The following is a 16,406-nucleotide window of genomic DNA, read 5'->3' as shown; positions in this document are numbered from 1 at the left end:
AATCAAGAAACGAATCCCATTTACAATCACAACTAAAAGAATAAAATACCTAGGAATAAATTTAACTAAAGAGACAAAAAACCTATATAAAGAAAACTACAAAAAACTGCTAAAAGAAATCACAGAAGACCTAAACAGATGGAAGGGCATACCGTGTTCATGGATTGGAAGACTAAATATAGTTAAGATGTCAATCCTACCTAAACTGATCTACAGATTCAATGCAATACCAATCAAAATCCCAACAACTTATTTTTCAGAATTAGAAAAACCAATAAGCAAATTTATCTGGAAGGGCAGGGTGCCCCGAATTGCTAAAAACATCTTGAGGAAAAAAAACGAAGCTGGAGGTCTTGCGATGCCGGACTTTAAGGCATATTATGAAGCCACAGTGGTCAAAACAGCATGGTATTGGCATAAAGATAAATATATCCACCAATGGAATCGAATAGAGTGCTCAGATATAGACCCTCTCATCTATGGACATTTGATCTTTGATAAGGCAGTCAAGCCAACTCACCTGGGACAGAACAGTCTCTTCAATAAATGGTGCCTAGAGAACTGAGTATCCATATGTAAAAGAATGAAAGAAGACCCATATCTCACACCTTATACAAAAGTTAACTCAAAATGGATCAAAGATCTAAACATTAGGTCTAAGACCATAAAACAGTTAGAGGAAAATGTAGGGAGATATCTTACGAATCTTACAACTGGAGGCGGTTTTATGGACCTTAAACCTAAAGCAAGAGCACTGAAGAAAGAAATAAATAAATGGGAGCTCCTCAAAATTAAACACTTTTGTGCATCAAAGAACTTCATCAAGAAAGTAGAAAGACAGCCTACACAATGGGAGACAATATTTGGAAATGACATATCAGATAAAGGTCTAGTATCCAGAATTTATGAAGAGATTGTTCAACTCAACAACAAAAAGACAGCCAACCCAATTACAAAATGGGAAAAAGACTTGAACAGACACCTCTCAGAAGAGGAAATACGGATGGCCAAGAGGCACATGAAGAGATGCTCAATGTCCCTGGCCATTAGAGAAATGCAAATCAAAACCACAATGAGATATCATCTCACACCCACCAGAATGGCCATTATCAACAAAACAGAAAATGACAAGTGCTGGAGAGGATGTGGAGAAAGAGGCACACTTATCCACTGTTGGTGGGAATGTCAAATGGTGCAACCACTGTGGAAGGCAGTTTGGCGGTTCCTCAAAAAGCTGAATATAGAATTGCCATACAACCCAGCAATACCATTGCTAGGTATCTACTCAAAGGACTTAAGGGCAAAGACACAAACGGACATTTGCACACCAATGTTTATAGCAGCGTTATTTACAATTGCAAAGAGATGGAAACAGCCAAAATGTCCATCAACAGAAGAATGGCTAAACAAACTGTGGTATATACATACGATGGAATATTATGCAGCTTTAAGACAAAATAAACTTATGAAGCATGTAATAACATGGATGGACCTAGAGAATATTATGCTGAGTGAGTCCAGCCAAAAACTAAAGGACATATACTGTATGGTCCCACTGATGTGAACGGACATTCGAGAATAAACTTGAAATATGTCATTGGTAACAGAGTCCAGCAGGAGTTAGAAACAGGGTAAGATAATGGGTAATTGGAGCTGAAGAGATACAGACTGTGCAACAGGACTAGATACAAAAACTCAAAAATGGACAGCACAATAATACCTAATTGTAAAGTAATCATGTTAAAACACTGAATGAAGCTGCATCTGAGCTATAGGGTTTTTTTTGTTTTTTTTTTTTACTATTATTACTACTTTTATTTCTTTTCTCTATATTAACATTCTATATCTTTTTCTGTTGTGTTGCTAGTTCCTCTAAACTGATGCAAATGTACTAAGAAACGATGATTATGCATCTATGTGATGATGTTAAGAATTACTGATTGCATATGTAGAATGGTATGATTTCTAAATGTTGTGTTAATTTCTTTTTTTTTTTTTCCGTTAATAAAAAAAAAAGAGGTCATTGGTGGCCTTGAGAAGAACATTTTCATTGGAGTTGTAGAGATAAAAAACAGATCGGCAGAAGACACAGGAGTGAGTTGAAAAGTAGACAGCTCTTTCAAGTGGGTGGGACAGGAAAGGGAAGTAGATAAGAAGGGGGCATGAGAGGGAAAGAGGTCAGCACAAGACTGTTTACCTCTCATTTTAGAAAAGTTTTATTGTGGTAAAAAAATGTACAACAATTCTGGTCAACCAAGGCTGTGGCTCCAGGGTGCTCTTCTCCCCCTGAATTTTGGACAACTAGTGAGAGCTTGCAGAGCCATCTTCTTCAAAACTCCAGGAGACTGTTAATGGGTTGCAGTGACTGGGTGAATGCAGCTTTAAAGCAGTAGGAGAAGCTGTTGGTGCCCTTGCTGGTCCCTCCCCAGCATGGTATGGAGCCAGCCTGAGCTCCCATTGTGGGTCTCTGGCCCTGTTCTGGAGAATAACCCTAGATGCTTACTGGGGTGCCTGTACCTTGGTGCCTTTCTGTCTGGTGGTAGCCTGAAAGACTGACTCAGAAGATTAATCTAGGGATTACCCTCCCAGAACTTGACCCAGGCAGAAGCACCTTGAAGACAGCTAACATAGTTTAAGAAACAATTACATCAAAGTGGCCTGATGCAAAGAATAACTGCTTTACATCATACAGTGGAGGACCCAGAAGTGGGGAGAAAGTGTATTTCATAGTGAGTAGAGAGGGCATCTGCATTCCTGTTAACAGGGGAATTCTGAAAACCATGAACAAGCAAAGGTCCAGGACAAGACTCAGGCTTAGAGAAGACCAAGAAGGATGGACCTGTACCTCACAATCACTCTGGGCTGACCTTAGCTGGAGGGTGAAACCCAGAAGGAGAGCACTAGCCAACACAGAGCCGGTGTTCAGAGGCCGTGGAAGGTGTCAAAAAAACCTCTGTCACCACTAGCTGGATACAGACTTAAGGAACAAGTGGCTCAGGGTCTAAATCCTAGAGTAAATACTTCAGAATATTACAGAACAGACAAAAGAAACAGGAAATGATGTGCAACGAAAGATTACAAGACAGACAAAGAACAAAATAAAAGGTCAGAAATAGTCATCAAAGAAGACCAGACTTTGGACATACCATCCAGGGACTTTAAAAAATTTGTCCTCAATATGCTCGAGGAGGTAAAGGATGTCTGGGAAAAATGAGCGATCAAGATGAGAATCTCAATAATGCAATACAAATTTAAATGAACCAAACAGAAAAACTTTTTTTTTTAGATTTATGATTATTTTTATTCATTTGCATTTTAGCACCAATAAGAAGAAGCAAAATTACATACCATAAAATAAAATACAATACTTCTGGCATTTGTAATTACTCCAATTATTACATTTATTGGAGGCCTTTTTTTTTCTTTTTCAGCACCAGGCTGTTTTGACCACTGTAGATTTGTAGGAAGTTTAAAAATTGGAATAGTGAGTCCTCCTACTTCAATCTTCTTTTTTCTCTGAGAGGAACATGTGTTTTTCTTCCTTTTATTAATTAATGTGGTATTGCATTAAGTGATTTTCTTATGTTGAACCATCCTTGAATGTCTGGATAAATAGTGCATGATCATGGTATACAATTATTTTAATGTGCTGTTATATTCAGTTCTTTAGCACTTTGATGAGGATTTTTGCATCTATATTCAAAAGGGATATTGGTCTACAATTTTCTTGTGGTATCTTTATCTTTTGTGGTTTTAGTATTAGGGTGATGTTAGCCTCATAGAATGAGTTAGAAATGGCCCTCTCTTCAATTGTTTAGAGGAGTTTTTGCAGAATTGTTTTTTTTTCTTGTTTTGCTGTATTTTAGTTTATGAGTGGCACACATCTAGAAAGTGAAAAAGTTAATATTTAAACCCAGGTTCTTAACTATAGTATCAATGCACCTGCTACTGTCAAGGCATGCATCATTAACCATCGCCAGCTGATTTTTGATGAGGGTGCCAAGCCTACTCAGTTGGGAAAAAAACAGTCTGTTCAACAAATTGTGTTAGGAAAACTGGATGTCCATATACAAAAGAATGAAGGTGGACCCTACTTCACACTATGTACAAAAATTAACTGAAATGGATAAAAAAGCTAAATATAGGAAATGAAACTATAAAACTAGAAGAAAACATGTGAAGCATCATCAGGTCCTTATTTTAGGCAATGTTTTCTTAGGTTTTATACCAAAAGCATGAAAACAAAAGAAAAAAATAGATAATTAGAACTTCATCAAAATAAAAAACTTTTGTGCATCTGCACATTATCAAGAAAATGGAAAAACCTAAAGAATGGGAGAAAATATTTGGAAACCCTGTATTTGATAGGCGTTTAATAGCCTGAATATATTCAGAAAGTCCTACAACTCAACAACAAAAAGAAACCCAATAAAAAAAGAAATGGGCCAAGACTTGAATAGACATTTCTCCAAAGAAGGTATACAAATGGCCAAAAAGTACATGAAAAAATGTTCAGTATCATTAGCCATTAGGGAAATGCACATAAAAAATCATAAGAGGAGAACCATGAGAGCCCACAGCCAGCAACGTTTGGAGATGAAAAAGGAAAATGCCCCTGGGGAAGCTTCATGAAGCAAGAAGCCTGGAGAGAAAGCTAGCAGACGTCACCATGTTCGCCATGTGCCTTTCCAGTTTAGAGAGAAACCCTGAACATTATCGGCCTTCTTGAACTAAGAGCCGCCCCCATGTTGCGTTTTCTGACCTGTTTCCCGTACTTCCAGCTTGTGGGAGAGAAGCAGCTGCCGCAGGAGACCATTTTCTTGATCTGGTCTCCCAAACGAGGTCTCATTGCTTTGGCCAATACAGCAGGCGAGGTTTTACTTTGTCGATCTGCAAGTTTTCATCAGGTTTGGACTTTTCCACCAGATGAAAATTCTGTAAAAGAAGTGACCTACCTGTTTTGGAGACCAGATGACAAACTTTTGATCTTTGCACTTGCTGACTCCAAAATAATTGTTTTGTGTAATGTAGAAAAACCTGAAAGTAGAAAAACCTGAAAGCTTGCATTCTTTTGCTGTGGAGGCTCCAGTTTCTTGTCTGCATTGAATGAAAGTGACTGTAGAAAGCAGTGTCCTAACATCCTTTTATAATGCTGAGAATGAGTCACGTCTTCTCTTTCCTGAACTATCTACCTTGCTAAAAATTATAATAACATCTCAAAAATATTCAGTGAAGAAAATTCTGAAGAAATTGTTAAGCTCCTGGGAGATGTCGGGCTTAATATACTTGTTCTTGGAGGAAGCTCTGGATTTGTTGAGCTTTATGCTTATGGACTGTTCAAAATTGCTCGAGTCACAGGGATTGCTGGTACTTGTCTTGCATTATGTTTATCAAGTGATTTGAAATCATTATCAGTGGTGACAGAGGTTTCTACCGATGGCGCTTCAGAAGTTTCATACTCTCAGCTTGAAACCAATCTACTGTTGGTTTCTTACCTGAAGTAACTCGGATGGCCAGAAAATTTACTCATATTTCAGCTCTTTTACAGTATATAAATTTGTCACTAACATGTGTGTGTGAAGCATGGTAAGAACTACTGATGCAGATGGATTCTCGTCTCACCAAGTTTGTGCAGGAAAATAACAACTACCGCAGCGCAAGATGAATCCATGTACCTGCTGTTGTGGGGGAAAGCAAGTGCTGAACTTCAGATCCTCTTAATGAGCCAGTTAACAGTAAGGGGCTTTAAAAAGCTTGGCCAGTCTGTAGAGTCGTCATGTTCTAGCATACAAAAATTGGTTATAAGGCACTTACAGAGTGGCTCAGAGTCTTTATTAGACCATTGAGTGACTTGAAAGGCATAGCATCATGAAAGCGAAAATATGAAACTCTTGGACTAAATGCTGTAGGAATTGAAGATGCGATTACTGCTGTGGGTTCTTTCATATTCAAGGCAAATGAACTTCTTCAAGTTATAGATAGTAGTATGAAAAACTTCAAAGCATTTTTTCAGTGGCTGTATGTGGCAATGTTGAGAATGACAGAAGACCGTGTGCTTCCTGAGCTGAATAAGATGATTCAAAAAGATATCACTTTGCTGCTGACTTTCTTACTGAATATTTCAGTGAGGCTTCAGACATTTGTAATAAAAAAGGCAAATACTTTAATGTTGAAAAATTTGGACAGTACTTGAAAGATGAAGATGATGATCTTGTGTCATCCCCTAACACAGAAGGAAACCAGTGGTACGACTTTGTTCAAAATAGCAGCCACCTTAAAGAAAGTTCTTTTCTGTTTTGAAAATCATTGCATTTTGTGGAAAGGCGGACGGAGAACATTATTAATCATTGTTTGCAAAAGCCAGCAGATGTAATTGGAAAACCGATGAATCAAGCAATCTGTATTCCACTATATAAAGATGCTAGAAGTGTGGACTCTACCCTTCAAATGTTCAAATTTCCTTGTCTGTGAAATAAGAAAACTTCAAATCTACATTATCTTCTTTTTACTGTTTTAGAAGATTCACATGTAAAATGTGTATCTTAAGGAGACATACTGATATTTCCCACACGTACAGCTGTTTAGATGCACAGTTTTATGATGGTGAAGCTGTAATGGTAGTCCTTAAAGACGCTGTAGGAAGTAAAGGAAGAGACAGACTCTTGGTCCAGTTGCCATTGCCTTTAGTATGTAACGTGAAGATGCTGCAGATTATCCGTTCAGTGGGACTTTCTCTGCAAGGCTAGATGAACAATGTAGTGCTAGTCCCACACGTGTCATGCAGTTTGAGAAGCATTGGAGATGGTTGGAGAGTATGAAAGCACTGTATGTTGCTGAGGATGGTTTTCAAAAAGTGTCCTGTATATTAAGCTCAAAGCTCTGTCATGTGAGAGTATTTGAGATGGACATAAGTGACAAATGGGAGCTCGATGAGGCTTCAGACGAAGAAGGGGAGGCTGGTAATAAACCTGGAGAAATCAAGGCGGAAGTGTTGTCCAAGTTGGGGGCAGAGAGCCAACAAGCCAGTATTGCTGTTTTACCTCCTGAGATAGTAATTAAAGTGGAAAAACTTGAGCCAGAACTAGATGCATAATCTAGGTTTTCATTATTTTGTATGTCTTTATTATGTCAGAAAGGAAATAGATTAACATACCTTGTGACCACTTTAAATTTTCTTTGTGTGACAAAGAAACAGTAAATTTTCTTTTCTTATTTTTTTAAAAAAATCATGACATACCATTTCACACACATTAGAAAAGCTACTGTTGAAAAAATGGAAAATAAATGTTGGCGAAGATGTGAATTAATAGAAACAGTCATTCATGTTGGTGGAAATATAAAGTGCAGGTGCTGTGGAAACAGAAGAATTAAAGCAGGGACTTGAACACACTGATAATCTTAGCTGCATCATTCACAATTGCCGAAAGATGGAAGCAACCCAACTGTCTACCAACAGATGAATGGATAAACAAAATATGGTATATATATATATAATAGGTTATTACTAAGCCATAAAAAGGAATGAAACATGTGACAACATGGATGAACCTTGAAGACATCAGGTTGAGTGAAATAAGCCAGACACAGAAGGACAAATATTGTATGATCTCATTGATAAGAAACAATTAGAATAAGCAAATTCATAGAGTCAGAAACTAGAATAGAGGTTACCAGGGACTGAGGTGGGGGTAGAGATTGAGGTGCTAATGCTTAAATGGTAGAGAGTTTCTGTTTGGGAGGACGAAAACGTTTTTGTAATGAATTACTGTGATGGTAGTACAACATTTTGTCTGTTTAGAGTTGATAAAGTTGATAAAAATGTCTAAACCAAGGCATCCAGGGAGAGATACTTTAATTCAAGGAAGGCCAATGCATCGGCAACACCTCTGTCAGCTGGGAAGGTACACTGGTCCTGTGCTCCTGGGCTCCATTGCTTTCAGCCTCTGTTTCTGTGGAGCTTTCTCACTTTACTTCTTTGGGGCTGGCTTTCATCTCTTGGCTTCCCTTGGCTCTCTCCAGGTTCTGTCTTGCTTAACATTTCATGGCAACATCTGCTGGGCCCCAAACATCTCCAAATATCTATGTCTCTGTTCTCTGTCTGTCCACATCTGTGTCAGCTCTGCTCTGAAGCTTCTGTCGTTTCTGTCATTTCTGAAGTTTCTCCCAAATGTTTCCTCTTTTAAAAGATTCCAGTAAACAAATCAAGACCTACCTGGAGAGGGTGGAGTTACATCTCCAGTTAATCAAAAGTTAATACTCACAACTGGATGTGTCACATCTCCATGGAGATAATCTAATCAAAAGATTCTAACCTACATTATTGAATCAGGATTAAAAGAAACAGCTGCCTCCACAAGATTGAATGAGGATTAGAACATGGCTCTTCTGGGGTACATAATATTTTCAGACCAGCACAATTTGGAAGTAAGAAGTCTAGAAGTGGGCCCATGCCTGCCAGCTTCAGTTGCACTGAGCCCGTTTGCCCCTGCAGCACACCTATATTACTCTAAGGGCAAAACCATGCCTGAGAGACTGCCATGGTGCCAGCATTAGCTAGTTGGCCACTAGCTAATGTCTGTTGACCAAATAAATGGATTTTCTTTGTTAAAATAAAAGAGGTGAAGGCCTCAGTTCAGACCAAAGGGAGTCAGGGAAAGTGATTAATATTCGGAGCAGCTGCAGTGGGGAGTAGGTCAGGGAGGTGAGTAAAGCAAATGCAAAATTTCCAAGCAGCTCAGGGAGGCCTGTTGACCTGGAACCCCCAGGATGTAGTGTTGTCAAGCAGCAGGGTTTGTGATTTTTTTTTTCTCATGGAACTCTGGGCAGCTCAGGAACATGCTGAGAAAGCAGATGGGTTTTTTGTATTGTGAGTGGACCTGCTGTCATTCTCTCAGTGGTGGCCTGGGAGAGTTAATGTAGCTCCCCAAGGTCCTGGCTGCACTCCTGGAGAGTGTTTTTGCATTGGTGGGCTTGTCCTTTGTGTTTGAGGCTGCTGCTGACCAGAGTTAATTCATATGTTAAACCTTAGTCCAAATGTCACCCTCAGGGAAGCCTTTTCCCTTGCTCCCCCACTCCGTTCTCTCTCTGGGTCCCTGGCGGCTGAAGTCACTGTCAGAGAGCATTGGTGTTTGTCTGGGTGGCACCAGCACACCCAGAGTGCAGGCTGGGAGGGCAAGGACGCACCTACCGGCCTTCACTCGATACTTTTTGAGCCAAGGAGAGCAGGAGCAATGGCGTTAGCCAGGACCCAGGGCTGCGGAGGGCAGCAGGAAACCAAAGTAGGTGCCACCGCCTACAGGCTAGGCAAGTGAAACAGATGGAAGGCAGGACAAGGCGAGGTTGGCATTGCGATCCTGGGTCAGGTTGCTGGGACAAGAAGGTTCAGGATTTGGCTTAATCATGCTGGGTGTTTGTGCCCTTTCATGGAATTCTAGTCACACTTTGCTTTGCTGAGGGCAGATACTTAAAGAGGTGGCTCAGTTGGACTGCAAAGTACTGTAATTGATCATTTAAATGCTTGCTCTCTTGTTAAACTCTGAACTAAGGCCGTGGTAACCATGCCTTTTTCATCCATATGCCTGCAGCACGCAATAAATGCACAGCTCATGGATGACTTCATGAGCTCAGTGTTAACTCAGTCCAGGAACTTCTATATTTGATATAGAAATTTGATCTCTAATCAAAATTGCCTGGGTCGGTAGAAGCCCAAGAAATGAGGTAGTCGTTCCCATCCCTTCCAGTGGGGACTTCACAGATGAGAGTGCCCCTGAACCTATAATTCACGAGAGAAACTGACTCCTACCTAAAGCGAACTCAGTGTATCTGACCAGGAATCAGAAGACCAGACTTCTCCCCTTTTCCTTTCTCACAGGACTCCTTTTTTTCAGTAGCAGTGTGCTGGGGGAGGAGAAATTGTGGTTGGGTGTCATGTGGGAAAGGACCTTGATGGTTAACGGGAGCCTCAGGCAAGTGGTCTGGAGGTTATGAATGGACATTCTCATAGAACAGTTTAACAGCTTGAATCACACAGCTTCTTGATTCAATTTAAAGCCCACAGTGAAAAACAGGGGAAAGAGATGGGGCAGGCTGACCGTTTTGGGTATGTATAAGCAGGGTAGAAGGAGCACAGTGCCCGAATCCTGGGGCACAGGTCCTGTCTCTGTCACCTCATCCTTCCCTCCAGCCCTGGTCATGAGACCTAGGGTTGAGGTTGAATAAGGTAGCTCAGCAGATGGAGGGTGTCGGGAGCCCAAACACATCCTATTACAGAGACATGGGGGCAGGTAGGCCAGCCGCTAGGCCAGCACATACAAGGGCCAGCACGGATCACAGTGGGGGTCACCCAGGGGAGTGTGTTGCAGATGGCACAACTCTCAGACTGGAACTCGCATGCGCCTTGCCTTGTGACTTGGTGTTTTCATTCCTTTCTATCCGTAAGTAACACTCTTGTGTGTTCTACCCTGTTAATATATATTCAACACCCATATGTTTATTCTATCTATGTCTAGCACGTCTTGCAAGTTACCACGTTAGTATCTAAACTTAATGCATCTCATGAATTTTGCTTACTGTTTTAGTTTTGCTTGCCTCCTACAACAGAATGAAATGTCTTTAAATAATTCAGTCAACAAACATTATATTAGTCCAGCCAACCTTTTTGAAACTTCTGTGTAGTCAAACTTCTGTGTGACAGTCCTGGCCAGGAAGACCCCTGGGGAGGGGATGGCATCTGGGGAAGATTTCCTTCCTCATTGAGGTGGCTTGGAGCTGTAATCCATGCCTGTGGGTGTGAGCCTCTTGTCAGTAGGACCTTTTGATGAGGCTACTTCAGTTCAGGTGTGATGCAGCCCAATCAGGATGGGTCTTAATCCTATTACTGGAGTCCTTTATAAATGGAATTAATTACACATAAGAGGAATAAACCAGATGTTGAACATCAACAGGATCCGGAAGAGAAGGGATAGAGATGCCACCATGGGCCTTGCCAAGGGTGGCCAGTAGCCAGACCCAGAACATCAGTCTTTGGGGAGAAAGCACTGCCTGACAACTCTTTGATTTGGACTTTCTTTTAGCCTCAAAACTGTGAGCAAATAAATTCCTATTGTTTAACCTGACCCATTTCAGAGTATTCGCTTGAGCAGCCTAGGAAACTAAAACACTTTTTAAAAGGCAACAGCAATTGAGCTGTGTTCCAGGAGCCTTGATTCTTGAAGAAGATTGTATAACTATACAGCTTTTACAGTGCGACTGTGTGATTGTGAAAGCCTTGTGTCTGATGCTCCTTTTATCCAGGGTATGGACAGGTGACGGGGTAAAAAAAAAAAAGGATAAAAAATAAATAAATAATATGAGGAATAAGGGTAAAAATTCGGTAGGTTGAAATACTGTGGGTCAATGAGAGGGAGGGTAAGGTGTATAGGATATCTTTTTTCTTCTTTTTATTTCTTTTTCTGGAGTGATGCAAATGTTCTAAAAATGATTATGGTGAAGAATACAGAACATGTGATGATATTGAGAGCCATAGATTGTATAATATGGCTGGCCTGTATGTATGTGGATATTTCTCAGTAAAACTATTTAAAAATAATAATAATAAATGAAAGGGGAAAAAAGGCAACAGCAAAGGGTGTTTGGGTAGTTCAGGGGTAGATTTCTTGCCTGCCATGTGGGAGACCTGGCTCAATTCCTGGTCCATGCAACTGCCCCCCGCCCCCCCAAAATGAAACAAAACAAGACACGCTGTATACACACCACATATCTACCTCTTTGTGAATATATATAGACACAGAAATAAATATATGTAGGGAGACATATTTAAAAAAAAAAGGCAACAGCAATGCAAGAAAAAATCTCTTTGCCCCATTCCTCCCTGCAGTGTCTTCAGCATCTGAAATGTTACTTGGGCCATAATAGAAACTCAGCAAATCCCTGGTTGAATGGGCGCCTGAGTGGTGGCAGTGCCCAGCCCTGGCGTCTGTGGCACTGAATCATGCTTCGTCTTATGATCAAGCTTTCTTTTCTGAGGCCAGGGTTGGGAACAGGAAAGCAGGGTGGTGACAATCAATCGTGTGATGATGATTTAAGAATAATACAAGCAGTAACAGCAGCTAACATTAAGAGCTTATTTTTAAGTCAGAAATGGTCCAAAATACTTCACAGGTAATCCTCATAATAGCCATATAAAGTGGAAATTGTCATCTTCATTTTGCACGTGAGGAAGCTGAGGTCACTCCGTCGGCAAGTGGTGGCGCTGGAATTCAAATCCAGATGACTTGAGTTCTTTATTGGTAATTTACTTTCAATTCTGCTCCTCATTCACCTTAGAGTATCTTTTCTCAGCTCCCTTGGATTGTTTCTTCCCATGTATGTGAACCAACCCCTTGGTTCCAGGTAAAACTACCTCTGCACCAACTAAACTCAGACAACGCTTTCCCGGGATTCCTCCCGGTGGCAACGCTTTGCAGACCCATTTTGACTGCCTGTATAAACTCTTGGCAGAGGTGTGGTTTTCAGACATGTTTTGAGCTGCAGAAGGACCCTTTGCTGACATGGAAGCCCAGCACCTAAACAGATAGATGGAGCCGTTTGGGGAGAGGGAAGACCCCCCCACCCCCCACGGGCTTGCCTCCCTGCGCCTGCCTTGAACCCCTCTGCCCTGCAGACCCCGCCTCCTCAAGTCTGGCAGCCGATTCTCCTCTCTGCAGTTAACTGTCTCCTTCCCTGATAGCTTCCTGTAGCACCTTGGCCAGCTTTCTCTCGCCCCGTGTCCCCACTGCGCAGGGCTGCAGGGCTGCGTCCGAGCTGAGAGTGGCTGGGCACCGGCTGTCCCTCACCCGGCCTCCTCGGGATGTGAGCGTCTAAGATGAATTAGACAACTGGAATATTCTTTCCCAGAGAATTCTTTTGGTCCAGCTTCCTTGAAGAAGCAGAAATGTTTCCCCCTTGGGAAGGCCCCGGGTCCCCAAGCGCCTGCGGCAGGGCTGAAGCGCCTGGCAAGTCTCCTGCAGCCCCTGTGAAGTTGGTAACGATCCAGGTGCTGGGGCCCTCCAGGCTAGGTTTGGGGGTTTCATCCCAGAGGGCAGCTCTGGAATATGGGGGTGGCCGTAGGGGGTCCCTGCAGACTGGGAGCCAGGGGCGCCTCCGTGGTCCATTTAAGGCGGGCACCCGGAAACCCACGAAGCTTACGGCGCCAGGCCTTGCCCCTGCATGGGCCCTTCCTCGTCCCGTTCTTTTCTCCTTCTAAATGATTACTTCCATACCTACTTTTATATTCACACTTTTTATTTTTTCTCTAGGAAAAACTTCTAAATTGTAAAAAATAAAGCTTCAAGTCCCGCAAAACCTGAGTGTAGCCCTGGGACTCATGGACTGGGTTTCCCAGAAAACCAAAGGACTCAGGTGCCAGTGGAGGAGCTTTTGTGAAATAGAGGAAGAAACTCTTATCGCAGTAACCAAGAAGTCAGGATTTTAGGAATGACTATGATACTGAATCATTATATAGATATTCCTTATTTACATTCTGATATTTTAGAGTAGACAGAGGGAAATACCTGAAACCTCTGAACTGTAATCCAGCTGCCTTGATCTCTAATAATGAATGTATTGGCCTTATCTTGTGCCCTTGTGATTGTAAAACCCCCACCAGTACCCATTCTACCCGTTTTTTCGACTTTAGAGTCTTGTAATCACTAAAGACATCCCCTAGATTATTAATATTAGTTATTAATTAAATATTCATTAACATTAATAAACATTAGTTTTTAATTAATAAACATTAGCTGACCCAAGGGTCTTGGGTCAGCTCAGCACTAACCCACCAAGTCCAAAGTTATCTTGATCACTAAAGCTGGATCTAACCAAAGTGGGCCTGTCTGACATGCACAGAAGCTTAGACTTTATATTACAACACTAAAAATCACACCCATCATCATATCAAGGGCGCCATTTTATTATGTTTGTGACTAAGCATGTAATCAATCTGTGTATGCTCAATAATTAAATCACCTCCTCTAGTTACATCTGGAGCCAGTGTGCTCATTATCCTAAAACCTGCCCATCTTCTGATACTATAAAACTATAATAATTACTGTAGATCGGGGAGACAGATTTTTAGGCTGATAGGCCATCTGATCTCCCGCTTTGCACCTAATCATAAACTCTTTCTCTCTCTGAAACTCTGGATGTGTCAGGAATTAGTCATTTGTGCACATCGGGCAAAAGAATCCACCACTTTTGATTGGTATCACCTCCATGGCTTCCCAAGGTGCTCCTGGTACTGTGTCTCCAGGGCATCCAGGCCGAATGCTCTGTTGGAGGGCAGGGAATCCTAAATCTTGACAAGCGGCTTCCTGTCCCCAGGTGCAGCAGGCATTTCTCACTGTGGACCTGGAAGGCAGAGGCCACCTAGAAACCATGCAACCCAGTAGGCTCCTCAAATCTGCTCTTGCTCTCTAAAGCCTTGACCAATCATTGATACAAGTCAGATGTAAGAACCAGAGGTAGCAAACTCTTACTGTTTTAAAACTGTTCAGGGCATGTCCAGATACAGAGAGTAGATGAGAACTTCCTCATAGAATTTCTGTTTCTCAATTCCTCACACAATAAAGAAAGTAGATAAAAACAGGGGGACAAAATTACCATCAGCAACGAAGAAGGAAAGACCTGATATAAAAACATCATTCTGGTGTCAAAGGGAAAATGGAAGGTTGCAGAGTGGAAGGAGTGGCCATCTCATCCCTGCTCCCCTCTCGGTCCTCAGCACCCAGGAGGTGACAGAATCCTGCAGGCTCTTCCTAGTGCTCCCGAGTCTAAAGGAAGCGGATGTAGATTGTGACCCCATCTTCTCGTCCCTCTGTGTGAGCAGTGTTAAGGAGTGTGCCGGGGGAGAGCGAGGGGAAACAACGAGCACGGTTCACAGGGCTGGCCTGGCCAACTGAAGTGAAGTCTCCAGAACAACATTCATACTGGGAAGCGACTGCAAAGCCTGGGTGACCCTGCCTGCTTGGAAAAGGGGTGGAGCGCCCTCCTCTCCAGCCCCCACCATGTAGGAGGCTGTGCAGGACGGAGCAGAACCTCAGGCCAGGAGCAGGCCCAGGTAGTCCAACACAGACTGCTCTCAGCTTCGGGTGCGCATTCCCCGCCCCCCCCGCCCCCACCCCCTTCCCTTCACACTACACGTCATATGGGTCCCTCAAGCGGGGGAGGCGGTACGTTCCTCTCCCATGCCACCATGCTTGAGACACAGAAGGAAGGTCTGGGCAGAGCAACCAAAGCATGAGCAAGATGCAAAGAAATGGGGGAGCAATAACGGCAACATGTGGCAGCAAAACATTCATGGTGGGGCAAGAGAAAAAAAAAGGACATGCCTTACGACTGCTTCATATTTTAAAAATATGCAGTGAGAATGTGAATGTAATACATCAGGGGCTCAAAGTGGAGATGATCAAACAAGAGAACAAGGCAGAACGAAAACAAACAGGACAAAAACATCATTATAGAACAAATAAATTAGAACTAACAAGAAACAGAATGGACCCTGCTAAAACTCAGACCACTTAAGTGGGGTAGCTAAGCAAGGCCATGAGATTAAAGCAATTAGAATTAATAGACATGGAAGACAGATGATGCTGCTCTGACATAAGGATTAATTGATATCCCTGAAGAAGAGAGACCAAAAATAGCACCAAAGAGAAATCCTCTAATGCAGAAAAAATGAAACCAAAACTGCAGGTTAAAAGGACATACTATGTTTCAGGAAAGCTTGATTCAGAATTAAACACTAAGACATAGCTTAATTAAATTATTGGACTAAAAAAATTATCAAGAGTGACTTTGTGATAGTTAGATTCATTTGTCAACTTGGCCAGGGGAGCATACCTAGTCTTGTTGCTGCGGACATGAGCCAACGGTATGTGAACCTCATCTGTTGCCAATTACATCTGCAGTCGGCTAGGAGGCGTGTCTGCTGCAATGAGTGACATTTGACTTAATTGGCTGGTACTTAAATGAGAGACCATCCTGTGCCTTCCACGTAAGAAAGAACCTCAGTGGAAAGTTGGCTGCCTTTCCTCTGAAGAACCAACAAAATAAATCCCCTTTTATTAAAAGCCAATCCGTCTCTGGTGTGTTGCATTCCAGCAGCTAGCAAACTAGAACAGACTTCTTTCAGCATCCAAATAGAAAATATAACACACTTTCAGGGCAGGGGGAACAGGGCAAGGAATATTATGCTAGTCAAGGTGTGCTTCCAGTGAAAGGCATGAGCCAACATTTCTTAAACACTCAAAATGCATCTTGAAAAAACAGCCTGACAATGAAATTCAGTCCCTAAACGGCTCAATGTGAAATAAAGAACTTGCAAAGGGAGAAAAGCCTTGGTAAAAGGGCCAGTTAGGAGAATCAATTCA

At 42.0% G+C, this 16,406-nt stretch overlaps 1 protein-coding gene and 1 pseudogene across 4 annotated transcripts in view; both read left to right on the top strand.

The window, feature by feature from the left end:
- The window catches only part of SEPTIN8 (septin 8), a 79,344-nt gene that overhangs the window by 28,785 nt on the left and 34,153 nt on the right, over positions 1-16,406 (top strand). The gene's annotated exons all lie outside the window — the stretch shown is intronic.
- Positions 4,239-10,751, top strand: LOC143664930 (anaphase-promoting complex subunit 4 pseudogene; annotated as a pseudogene).

Source organism: Tamandua tetradactyla, chromosome 20 (genome assembly GCF_023851605.1).
Source record: "Tamandua tetradactyla isolate mTamTet1 chromosome 20, mTamTet1.pri, whole genome shotgun sequence".
In the NCBI taxonomy this organism is placed as follows: domain Eukaryota; kingdom Metazoa; phylum Chordata; class Mammalia; order Pilosa; family Myrmecophagidae; genus Tamandua; species Tamandua tetradactyla.
Note: the sequence above shows the minus strand (reverse complement) of the source record. Positions and strands in the feature narration are given on the sequence as shown.